The sequence below is a fragment of the Chanodichthys erythropterus genome, chromosome 19, assembly GCF_024489055.1.
Source record: "Chanodichthys erythropterus isolate Z2021 chromosome 19, ASM2448905v1, whole genome shotgun sequence".
NCBI lineage: Eukaryota > Metazoa > Chordata > Actinopteri > Cypriniformes > Xenocyprididae > Chanodichthys > Chanodichthys erythropterus.
The window spans coordinates 24,500,227-24,514,299 of record NC_090239.1 but is presented as its reverse complement, the minus strand read 5'-3'; the positions used below and the strand labels follow the sequence as shown (position 1 = coordinate 24,514,299).

General features: G+C 33.4%; 1 protein-coding gene across 3 annotated transcripts in view; it reads left to right on the top strand.

Moving 5' to 3' along the window:
* The window catches only part of LOC137007355 (zinc transporter ZIP11-like), a 169,425-nt gene that overhangs the window by 94,947 nt on the left and 60,405 nt on the right, over nucleotides 1-14,073 (top strand). The window lies entirely within an intron of this gene.

Here is a 14,073-nt window from a genome sequence, read left to right as displayed (position 1 = left end):
TGCTTTATGACATTATTAACTGACTGCAGATCAGATCAGACGTCCATCTTGATGTTTACAGATAACAGAACACACACATATATATGTATAAAAAATATTAAGGTGATTCGAGGAAATGGGTAAATTGACTAAATGGTAATTCTAGCTTGGTGTAATTATCACATTTTTTGCTATAGTTAATGGTATTATTACTTGTTATTGTATTCAGCTACTGCAATATACCACTTTTCACACAGGGTTAAAATTACTCATACTGGTGTTTTGTGAATATCATGATTATCAGTAATTATTACAGACAGGAAAAGAATGGAATCCTTTGTGGATGCATTGTTTGTTTGTTTGTTTATTTATTATAAAAGCAATACTAGAAAAACATACTTCACTATTTTTTCAATAAATAAATCAAAAAGTATTTTTTTTTTTTAATTTACTGTGTATGATCAAAGTTCAAATCATTACTATAATATTTAATTTTATTAAATAAATTATGGTTACGTGATACTAGAATACATTTTTTGTCAATAAATAAATAAAAGTAAATTTATTTATTTATTTATTTATTTATTTAAGTAAGTAACTATAAAAAATATACTGCATTAAAACTATATTAAGATAAATAGTTTTATTGTAATAATTTATTTCATTAACTAAATTATGGTTACTGAAATAAGTGCATACAAGTAAATAAATAGATACATAAATAAAATAAATTAAATAATGTTTTTTTTTATAAAACTAAAACAACTAATATATATATATTTTTGTCAATAAATAAATAAAATTAATTATTTAATTAAATTTTAATTAATTAAAATTTCAGTTTCAATTTAAATTTAAATAAAATTTAAATTTAAATTCAAATTTAAATCAAATTAAAAATTCAATTAATTATTAAATAAAATTATTTATTTGTCCAAGTAAATCTGTATAAACCTAAATAAAAAAATAAAAAATACTAAAAAAATGTATTTCATTTTTTGTCAATAAATAAATAAAAGTAAAATTATTTATTTGTCTCAGTAAGTAAATCTGTATAAACAAACATTAAAACTATACTAAAATAAATAGTTTTATTGTAATAATTTATTTCATCAACTAAATTATGGTTACTGAAATAAGTGCACAAGTAAATATAAAATTAATGTATTATTTAATTATTTATTTAACCACGTATATACAAAAATGCTAAAATAAATATTTGTATTGCGGTTTATTTCATTAAATAAATTATGGTTACTGAAATAAGTGCACAAGAAAATTTATGTATTATTTAAATATATATTTTATTAGAAAATACTAAAATAGATTTTTTTTTATTAATTTATAATTGATTTATTTAAATATTTTTCAAGTTAGTAAATAAATAAATGAAATTAAGGGATTTATTTATTTGTATTAGCTCCATAGAAAATGAATAGGAGACCAAACTGCTGATTTAATATTTAGTTTGGCATCCTGACGTTGATGATCGGCCATGCCAGCAGTGCTGATAAATATGACTGAAGAGGCTAATGTATAGGGAGGGATGGCTCTGGAGTGCCTGTGCTCATGGGTTCAGTTCAGAGAGCACAGCTATTTGAAGTGAGCGAGAGAGAGAGAATCTCAGGTGTGCCGTCGTGACTCGAGTTATCCGGCATGAAATGAAGGCTGATACAGGCGCCCTGAAGGGAGGCGATTATGTCTGTACACTTCCCTGCAGCTCTGCTCTGAGCCGCGATTACATCGCACCGCTGCTTGGACTGGGCAGACCACATTACAGGCTTAGAAAGAAGTCATAAAGTTGGAGCTGAGGCTGTGTTTGCTCTGGGTGTTTGCATGCTGTTTCTTAATCATCTCTTTGTTAAGACTGCCTTTAAATTCATCTGGAGCTTTGCAAATAATCTGTGTTTGCACACGATCAGGACAAAAGGGTCAAAAGTAAATGGTGTTTCTGACAAAGCTATCTTCTGCCTGCTCATGTGCTGCTCTTCTCAGATCTGTTTCTCTTGATAACTGATCTCCAAACAGGAATAAATCAGTTTCCATGAAGCCTGTATATGCAGTGTATTATGAAGGCTTTGTAAAATTCATTCACAATGTCTTAGTAACTCACTTACACTTGTGATCTCAGCGGTAAATAATGTAGATGATAATAATAGCATTTTCTTTAAATGAAATTAATGTAACATTACTATGTTTTGTTTCAACAATATTTCTTTTGTATTTTAGGGGATTTCATGGTACTATATTCACCTCTAAATTATGCACCATTTAATTCTGTATAAATAACATACAAATATTAGAAAAACATACACTCTAAATAATGCTAGTTTAAAAAACATCCCAAGTTGGGTTGAAAGTGGACAAACCCGTTTGGGTTGTTTTAACCCACCGTTTGGGTTAATTTAACATGGGTTATTTTAACTTAGCAATTGGGTTATTTTTAACCCAGCAATTGGGTTATTTTAACTCAGCATTTGGGTTATTCTTAACCCAGCAATTGGGTTATTTTAACTCAGCAATTGGGTTATTCTTAACCCAGCAATTGGGCTATTTTAACTCAGCAATTGGGTTATTCTTAACTCAGCAATTGGGTTATTCTTAACCCAGCAATTGGGCTATTTTTAACTCAGCAATTGAGCTATTTTAACTTAGCAATTGGGTTATTTTTAACCCAGCAATTGGGTTATTTTAACTCAGCAATTGGGTTATTCTTAACTCAGCAATTGGGTTATTCTTAACCCAGCAATTGGGTTATTTTAACTCAGCAATTGAGCTATTTTAACTTAGCAATTGGGTTATTTTTAACCCAGCAATTGGGTTATTTTAACTCAGCAATTGGGTTATTCTTAACTCAGCAATTGGGTTATTCTTAACCCAGCAATTGGGCTATTTTTAACCCATCAATTGAGCTATTTTAACTTAGCAATTGGGTTATTTTTAACCCAGCAATTGGGTTATTTTTAACTCAGCAATTGGGTTATTCTTAACTCAACAATTGGGTTATTCTTAACCCAGCAATTGGGCTATTTTTAACTCAGCAATTGGGTTATTCTTAACCCAGCAATTGGGCTATTTTTAACTCAGCAATTGAGCTATTTTAACTTAGCAATTGAGCTATTTTAACTTAGCAATTGGGTTATTTTTAACCCAGCAATTGGGTTATTTTAACTCAGCAATTGGGTTATTCTTAACTCAGCAATTGGGTTATTTTAACTCAGCAATTGGGTGTTTCTTAATTCAGCAATTGGGTTATTCTGAACTCAGCAATTGGGTTATTCTTAACTCAGCAATTGGGTTATTCTTAACTCAGCAATTGGGTTATTCTTAACTCAGCAATTGGGTTATTTTAACTCAGCAATTGGGTTATTCTTAATTCAGCAATTGGGTTATTCTTAATTCAGCAATTGGGTTATTCTTAACTCAGCAATTGGGTTATTCTTAACTCAGCAATTGGGTTATTCTTAATTCAGCAATTGGGTTATTCTTAACTCAGCAATTGGGTTATTCTTAACTCAGCAATTGGGTTATTTTAACTCAGCAATTGGGTTATTCTTAATTCAGCAATTGGGTTATTCTTAATTCAGCAATTGGGTTATTCTTAACTCAGCAATTGGGTTATTCTTAACTCAGCAATTGGGTTATTCTTAATTCAGCAATTGGGTTATTCTTAACTCAGCAATTGGGTTATTCTTAACTCAGCAATTGGGTTATTTTAACTCAGCAATTGGGTTATTTTAACTCAGCAATTGGGTTATTCTTAATTCAGCAATTGGGTTATTCTTAACTCAGCAATTGGGTTATTAACTCAGCAATTGGGTTATTTTAACTCAGCAATTGGGTTATTTTAACTCAGCAATTGGGTTATTCTTAACACAGCAATTGGGTTATTTTTAACTCAGCAATTGGGTTATTCTAACTTAGCAATTGGGTTATTTTTAACTCTGCAATTGGGTTATTTTAACTCAGCAATTGGGTTATTCTTAACTCAGCAATTGGGTTATTCTTAATTCAGCAATTGGGTTATTCTGAACTCAGCAATTGGGTTATTCTTAACTCAGCAATTGGGTTATTTTAACTCAGCAATTGGGTTATTTTAACTCAGCAATTGGGTTATTCTTAATTCAGCAATTGGGTTATTCTTAACTCAGCAATTGGGTTATTCTTAACTCAGCAATTGGGTTATTCTTAATTCAGCAATTGGGTTATTCTTAACTCAGCAATTGGGTTATTCTTAATTCAGCAATTGGGTTATTCTTAACTCAGCAATTTGGTTATTCTTAACTCAGCAATTGGGTTATTCTTAATTCAGCAATTGGGTTATTCTTAACTCAGCAATTGGGTTATTCTTAACTCAGCAATTGGGTTATTTTAACTCAGCAATTGAGCTATTTTAACTTAGCAATTCGGTTATTTTAACCCAGCAATTGGGTTATTTTAACTCAGCAATTGGGTTATTCTTAACTCAGCAATTGGGTTATTCTTAACTCAGCAATTGGGTTATTCTTAACTCAGCAATTGGGTTATTCTTAACTCAACAATTGGGTTATTCTTAACTCAGCAATTGGGTTATTCTTAACTCAGCAATTGGGTTATACTTAACCCAGCAATTGGGCTATTTTTAACTCAGCAATTGAGCTATTTTAACTTAGCAATTGAGCTATTTTAACTTAGCAATTGGGTTGTTTTTAACCCAGCAATTGGGTTATTTTAACTCAGCAATTGGGTTATTCTTAACTCAGCAATTGGGTTATTTTAACTCAGCAATTGGGTTATTCTTAATTCAGCAATTAGGTTATTCTTAACTCAGCAATTGGGTTATTCTTAACTCAGCAATTGGGTTATTCTTAACTCAGCAATTGGGTTATTCTTAATTCAGCAATTGGGTTATTCTTAATTCAGCAATTGGGTTATTCTTAACTTAGCAATTGGGTTATTTTTAACCTAGCAATTGGGTTATTTTAACTCAGCAATTGAGCTATTTTAACTTAGCAATTGGGTTATTTTTAACCCAGCAATTGGGTTATTTTAACTCAGCAATTGGGTTATTCTTAACTCAGCAATTGGGTTATTCTTAACCCAGCAATTGGGCTATTTTTAACTCAGCAATTGAGCTATTTTAACTTAGCAATTGGGTTATTTTTAACCCAGCAATTGGGTTATTTTAACTCAGCAATTGGGTTATTCTTAACTCAGCAATTGGGTTATTCTTAACCCAGCAATTGGGCTATTTTTAACTCAGCAATTGAGCTATTTTAACTTAGCAATTGGGTTATTTTTAACCCAGCAATTGGGTTATTTTAACTCAGCAATTGGGTTATTCTTAACCCAGCAATTGGGTTATTCTTAACCCAGCAATTGGGCTATTTTTAACTCAGCAATTGAGCTATTTTAACTTAGCAATTGGGTTATTTTTAACCCAGCAATTGGGTTATTTTAACTCAGCAATTGGGTTATTCTTAACTCAACAATTGGGTTATTCTTAACCCAGCAATTGGGCTATTTTTAACTCAGCAATTGAGCTATTTTAACTTAGCAATTGGGTTATTTTTAACCCAGCAATTGGGTTATTTTAACTCAGCAATTGGGTTATTCTTAACTCAACAATTGGGTTATTCCTAACCCAGCAATTGGGCTATTTTTAACTCAGCTATTGGGTTATTTTTAACCCAGCAATTGGGTTATTTTAACTCAGCAATTGGGTTATTCTTAACTCAGCAATTGGGTTATTCTTAACTCAGCAATTGGGTTATTCTTAACCCAGCAATTGGGTTATTTTAACTCAGCAATTGGGTTATTCTTAATTCAGCAATTGGGTTATTCTTAACTCAGCAATTGGGTTATTCTTAACTCAGCAATTGGGTTATTTTAACTCAGCAATTGGGTTATTTTAACTCAGCAATTGGGTTATTCTTAATTCAGCAATTGGGTTATTCTTAACTCAGCAATTGGGTTATTCTTAACTCAGCAATTGGGTTATTCTTAACTCAGCAATTGGGTTATTTTAACTCAGCAATTGGGTTATTCTAACTTAGCAATTGGGTTATTTTTAACTCTGCAATTGGGCTTTTTTATTAAAGCCCAAATAATTTTTTTTATTATTTATTTATATTTTTGACCATTTAGAACACAAGTGTGACTGTTTATCACCATTTAGCTTTTTCTAACCATGTCGAGTTTTTTTTTTTTTTCATTCATTTTATTTTTGTTCATCGCAAGTGCCATGAAATTTCAATGAAGTAAAATAATTATAATAATAATAATAATGAGAAAAAAAAATCTATGTTTCAGTCTAAATTGACTTAAAACCAGAGGGTTAAAGATAATACATGATATAATATAGCAAATTAATGTTGATCATTTATTTCAGTATATTCAATCTATTATACTGTTTACCAAAGAATAGGAAATGAATATGATTTATTATAGCTGTGGTTAGAGTTGTTTAAAATGCATTAAGAATGCCCATTAATAATGAATTTTATATAGAGGCTTCATAGACTGTATTATCATAAACTGCTTATTGTTGTGTGTTTTCTTTTTTGGGTGCTTTTCCTTTCCAGCCATCACTGTACACATCATCCATCAGACATTTTCAGAAATAAAGAGAGAGGTGTGGGGTATATAAGTGAAGATGTCTGTTTGCCTTTACTTAAATCACATAAAGATATAACCAACTGTTCATTCTGTATTTTTAATAATAATAATAATAATACTATATACTACTTTTTGTTGTTTATTTACATTTTTATAGATAAATGTTTACATAGTTAAAGTTTGATTAAATTGATTCTTTATTTGTTTCAACACAAATCAGGAGTTACATGTATTTTTCTCATTTTCTCTTTTAGCTTAATACTTAGTTTTTAAATTAATAATAAAAACATATTTTTTACGGGGTCATATCTGCAGGAAATACAGTTCCCTAGCACTTTTGAGGTAACGGTTCAGTGTACTACAAAAAATAAATAAATAAATAAATAAATTTACTTACTGAGACTTTCAGAATCAAAGAGGGCGTTATTGAATATTGTAGCTGTTAAAACTAAATTGAGGCTGACAGAAAACCTGTGGCCTGTAAACAAACTCTTCATTCCACATGTGAAGAATGCCTGTTCACTTCTAAGAGTCGCTTCAAAAGAGTTATTTACTGTATAATTGGAAAAATCCAAGTCCTTCTCTATTTGTTTGCCTTCCTGAATAATGAGAAAATATCAAGTTAGGTGTTTGTTGTCGCATCCCGCCTGAATGAATGTGTTTGCACATCTTATTCTCCCTGCATCAGTGTTTATAAAGTGCTGGGAATATTTGATGTTTATTCTCCTATTGTGTTTAAAGCTTCTGTTTTTTTATAAGATTCCCTTCTCCTTTTCGGCCCTGAGGCTTCCTGCTGGTTATGGTGAGATAGTATTTGAAGGTAAAGATGGAGGCGGAGCTCATCAAGCTGAGCATTTGCCAAGAAACAGCAGGCCTGAATAGAAGGGCATTATCGCTCATTCTCTCCGGCTCAGTTTCTTTCATTACAGAGGGGTTTCAGCAGCAAATATGAGCAGCTCATGCTGAGCTGATCGCAACTTGGCTGCGTTCACCACACGTACATTTTTCATATTGCACTAACAGCAGGGCTTCAGTAGACAGAGTAAACACACAGTGTCGTCATGATTGCCTCAAGGTAAGATATCTTGAATGGCAAATAGCATTCAGCAAATGGAGTAATATGGACCTGGAACAGTTTTCCTGTTAAATATAAAAAAAAAAAAAAAAACCTTCCAAAGTCACAGTAAGTAGCTTTTATATGGAAGCTTGTTTCTGCCACAAAAAAAATAAAAATAAAATAAAAAAATAAAAAAGAAAATAAATAAATAAATAAATAAATAAATATATATATATATATATATATATATATATATATATATATATATATATATATATACTTTTATATATATATATATACTTTTATATAAATATACTGACTTTATCTCTATATATATATAGTCATTGCAATGTTTATCTCACAATTCTGACTTTTTTTTTCTTGCGATTGTGAATTATAAAATGAGAATTGTGTGATGTAAAGTTGCAATTCCAATTGAGAAAAAAATATGAATTTTTATCACGCAATTTTGACTATAACACCCAATTCTGACTTTTCTTCTCAGAATTGTGATATAAACTCACAATTTCCAGTTATAAAGTCAGAATTGCATAATATAATATATATATAATATTGCAATTCTGACTTTGTATCTCTCAATTCTGACTTTATAACACACAATTTTGAGAAAAAAAGTCAGAATTGTGAGAAAGTTGCAATTACCTTTGCGGAAACAATCTTCCATACTTTAATTTAAAAAAATAAAAAAAAAAATAAAATAAATCAATGCTTCATATTTTAAACAATTATTTAAAATATAATTTCACAGAATTTCACTTCTCAGAATTGTGATATAATCTCACAATTTCCAGTTATAAAGTAAGAATTGCATGATATAAACTCGTAATTGTGTCTTATAAGGTCAGAATTGTGTGATTATATATAATATTGCAATTCTGACTTTATAACTCTGACTATATCTCTCAATTCTGACTTTATAACTCTCAATTCTGACTTTATAACTCTCAATTCTGACTTTGCAATTTTGACTTTATAACACACAATTCTGAGAAAAAAAAGTCAGAATTGTGAGAAAGTTGCAATTACCTTTGCGGAAACAAGCTTCCATTCTTTAATTAAAATAAATAAATAAATAAATAAATCAGTGCTTCATATTGTAAACAATTATTTAAAATATAATTTCACATGTTTACTACAAATAAACCAAGACATGAATTATTTTCCATTCTCAAAATACTAGAGATGCTTGCTTAGACTGTTTATTATGCTGCACAGTATTTTAATAATTAATTCTCATTCATGTCCTTCACATTATGTTAAAATATGTGCACACAAAACCAGTCTCGAGTGTATCGCAGATCTTATGAGCTGTTGAGAGTCTTCTGGTACTTTCACCTGCTTATTTGTTTATTGATTTAATCTAATTCCCCCTCTCTGGATGTGTGCTTGACATTTCACAGTAGATATCTCGTTTACATGCTGCAAAATAACCTGGAAAGCATGCCTCTACCTACATTTTTACAAAACGTAGGCCATAATGCTATTTGTATTTATTTCATGTTCAATAATAGTAAATGTTTTCTGTTCATTTTTATTATTTTTGTTTCCTATGGTAGGATTCTGAACTAAGTATTTGGTATTTAACATGGTGTCTCTCTAAGAGAATAGGATGTTGATGTTTGGAGGATGATAATGACAATGATAATGTCAAGTTACTTGAATGTATTTGCACCAAAAAAATAAGGATTTATGCTGATATCATACAAACACTTTGCCAGGGGTGTTTCCAAACGTTTGGAGGGCAGTGTAGTAAACTTGCTCTGCAGCTCACCTGATAAAGCATTGCTCTTGTGATGTGAAGCACTCTGGTACGAGTCTTGTGAAACACGAGTCACCATAAAAGATGAAAGACAGAAAAAAAATGGTTGGATGGATGGAGACAGAAAACGATGGATGGATGGATGGATGGATGGATGGATGGATGAAGACAGAAAACAATGGATGGATGGATGGAGACAGAACAATGGATGGATGGATGGAGACAGAAAACGATGGATGGATGGATGGATGGATGGATGAAGACAGAAAACAATGGATGGATGGATGGATGGATGGATGGATGGAAAAATGGATGGATGGATGGAGACAGAAAACGATGGATGGATGGATGGATGGATGGAGACAGAAAACAATGAATGGATGGAGACAGAAAACAATGGATGGATGGATGGATGGATGGATGGATGGAGATAGAAAACAATGGATGGATGGATGGATGGAGATAGAAAACAATGGATGGATGGATGGATGGAGATAGAAAACAATGGATTGATGGATGGATGGAGACAGAAAACAATGGATTGATGGATGGATGGAGACAGAAAACAATGGATGGATGGAGACAGAAAACAATGGATGGATGGATGGATGGATGGATGGATGGATGGAGATAGAAAACAATGGATGGATGGATGGATGGATGGATGGAGATAGAAAACAATGGATGGATGGATGGATGGAGATAGAAAACAATGGATTGATGGATGGATGGAGACAGAAAACAATGGATTGATGGATGGATGGAGATAGAAAACAATGGATGGATGGAGACAGAAAACAATGGATGGATGGAGACACAAATTGATGGATGGATGGATGGATGGATGGATGGATGGATGGGTGGGTGGGTGGATGGAGACAGAAAAAATGGATGGATGGAGACAGAAAACGATGGATGGATGGAGACAGAAAACGATGGATGGATGGAGACAGAAAACAATGGATGGATGGAGACAGAAAACGGTGGATGGATGGATGGATGGATGGAGACAGAAAACAATGGATGGATGGAGACACAAAACAATGGATGGATGGAGACAGAAAAGGATGGATGGATGGATCTCAAAAAAAGAAAAGAAAATGAAATAAAAGCTCATAACGACTTTGGGATGGTGACAGATGGACATTTTGTCCCTAAACACGTTTTCACTTAGTCCATCATAAAAATAGAATTTCCAGTCTCTGTGAAATAACACTTATTATTTTGCATCAAATAGCTCTAGAAGTGTTTTTCAAATATCTGAAGGTCAGGTCTTTGTGTCCGCGAGTGCTTCAGTTTGTGTCTGCATACCTGTCGAGTTACGGTGTTCAAGTATGTACTGCAGACATGCTCACCAGACGCACCTTGATAAATCGACAAGTGGTAAAAAGCTGTGCCCCATTCACACTGACAGCTGGAGCTTCACTGGACATTGCTGGACTGTGCTTATGAAAACAAAACAATACAGTTTTGTTCTGTCTGATGAGAAATTTCTTGCTGCTAGAAATGAACGTTATGCAGAGGAAATTATTTGTAAATAAATTTGAGCTGCACATGATGCATCTTGTATCATTAATTTGCATTTGCATGTTTTTTAGTAATCGCATCACTGGACATTGCTGGACAAATGCATTTTAGTTTAGTTTAATACTACACAAAACAATACTATTAAAACATTAACTGGATTTTCTTCTTGAAAATCATATGAATGATTCAAAGTAGATTTGTCAGTGTGATCAGCTCTGCAGAGACAATCTGAAATAAAGAGCTGAAAGCCCCAAGGGCAGCATGTTCTTTCAGAATGATCGCAGGTCTAAAGAATACAGATCTCTGTGATAATGGCATGTGGAACATTTCTCGTTTTCATTGCCTGATCACATAAATGCAGAAAAGGTGAGATGAGGGTAAAAGCAGCATGTGCGGTTTACCTCCGTCCTCTGTGTTAACAGAAAGGTGCTGCATTATGCAGAGAATATGCTGGTGGCGTGACTCCATAAATATGTACGCTTAGACTGCAACTGATGAATATGATGAATATACAGTATGAATGTAAGCATGCTCATGCATGGGTATGACTGGGACTGGTGGACGTGCGTTTCTATGTTAGCTGAGCCCCATAGAGAAGATCCTCAGGCCCATTGTGTTATGAATACTGCAGTTTGAGCCTAATGCTTCTTCATTTTTAGAAAGGTGACATTTCTGATTTTTAGAATTCTGTCAAAGATCGTGCTGATAAATTACATTGTGCTTTCTCAAGTTAAAGGGGTGGTTGATTATGATTTCACCTTTTTAACTTTAGTTAGTGTGTAATGTTGCTGTTTGAGCATAAACAACACCTGTGAAGTTACGACACTCAGTTCAATGCAAAGGGGGATATTTTGTTTTAAATAATTCTCTGTTTAAGGACTACAACAAACGGCTGGTAAGGACTACAATGAGATTCATCACGGGTTAATGACATCACTAACCCTAAAAGTTACATAAACCCCGCCCCCGAGAACACTCAACAAAGGGGGCGGGGCCATGTTGGGCTGCTTTAGAGAAGAGGAAGAGTTGTTGTAGTAGAGTGTTGTTGTCATGCTGTCATTTTACGCCGGACTGCTTCACAAACGAGGGTCAATTCAACACAAAAGATGAACATGACGGCACATGCTAGTGGATGAGTTGAATCAACTCCACAGCAACTACATCAATTTATCCACTAACCATTCAGAAACGTCTAAAAGTTGTAACTTCTTCCTGAGTCTCTCCATCAGTGTCGACTCCGGTTTGAACAATTTAAGGCTGAACACCAATCCTCATTTTGGCTGCATGAGATTCTCCAGCTTTGTTGTTGTTGAGCTGTGAAAGCTCCGCCCTCTTCTGGAAAGTGGAGCTCATTTGCATTTAAAGGGACACACACAAAAACGGTGTGTTTTTGCTCACACACAAATAGGGGCAAATTTGACAAGCTACACTAAAAAATGCTGGGTTAAAAACAACCCAAGTTGGGTTGAAAATGGACAAACCCAGCAATTGGGTTGTTTTAACCTAGTGGTTGGGTTAAATGTTTGCCCAACGTGCTGGGTAGTTTTATTTAACTCAACTGTTGTATAAAAATTACTGTATTGCTCGCCTAAAATGAACCCAAAATATGCTGGAAATTAACATTTATTAATATGTTTAATAAATGAGCATTTATTAATAAGATAATGAATAATCAACAATAAACATTTATTAAATTGCTTATTAATAAATGTACACCTTTTGATTATTATTGTTGCCTCTAGTAATTATGTGTCTGATTTTTAATTTTGGATTCATTAAGAATGAATCCAAGCAGACTTAACTGCTGTTGTTTTAACAGCAGTTAAGTCTGCTGTTAAAATGTTTTGCTCATATATATGTGGGATATATTAGGCAGCAAGTGAACGTTTTGTCCTCAAAGTTGATGTGTTAGAAGCAGGAAAAATGGACAAGCGTAAGGATTTGAGCAAGTTTGACAAGGACCAAATTGTGATGGCTAGATGACTGGATCAGAGCATCTCCAAAACTGCAGCTGACCAGTGTTCCTGGTCTGCAATGGTCAGTCTCTATCAAAAGTGCTCCAAGGAAGGAACAGTGGTGAACCGGAGACAGGGTCATGGGCCTCCGAGGCTCAGTGAAGGCTGGCCCGTGTGGTCCGATCCAACAGACGAGCTACTGGAGCTCAAATTGCTCAAGAATTTAATGCTGGTTCTGATAGAAAGGTGTCAGAATACACAGTGCATCTCAGTTTGTTGCGTATGGAGCTGCAGACCAGTTTGCTGACCCCTGTCCACCGCCGAAAGAGCCAACAGTGGACACGTGAGCACCAGTACTGGACCACAGAGCAATGGAAGAAGGTGGCCTGGTATATCCATCTATATATAAGCTTGCACAACACTTATTTTGGGTTTTTATTGCATTCAGATGCTCAGATGTTGTGGACACATGGTAATCCATTCATCAAATGATTGTGGAATGACAGAGATGGATGGGGCTTTCAACAGTGTTTCATGTATAGATGTGTATGTGCTTCTCTATACTCAATCAAACACATCTGTGATGACATTTGTGAGATAAATTATGGATGTGGGTTATAATAACAAGATCTTTCTCTTTCTCTGGCTGATGTCTCAGCATGATTGACAGCTGAGAAGGTGTCTGTGGTTTTGTTTTTTGGTACGTGACATTGCTTTTAATGGCTGCATTTGAGTGACTGGAACTTGGACAACTCAGACAAAAAATTTGAAAGCTCATAACAGATGTAAAATAGTCACAGTGGCAAATTTTGTGTTACAGTATACTGCCTGTGAAGTATTGAGTTAATTACAACCTGCACCTATTTCTGATTTCAACAATCCTCTGGTATATGATGTTGTGGGAAAAGATAAGGAGGAACTGTGTGTGCTGATGTCAAAGTGCATTGTTGTTACAGTGACCCTAAATTAGGTCATGGGTTAAAATGCCACAGTGCCATGGGGTGTTAAATCTGACCAGTAGAGGGTGCTGAAGTCTTTTTCTTTTCCCTGGTTAAAATAATTTTGCTTCCATACTGAGGATGTATTTTTTTTTTTTTTTTTTTTTTAATGAAGAATGTAGACAGTGACTATCAAGCTCCAAAAAAAAAAAAAAAAAAAGAGAGACAAAATCAACATAA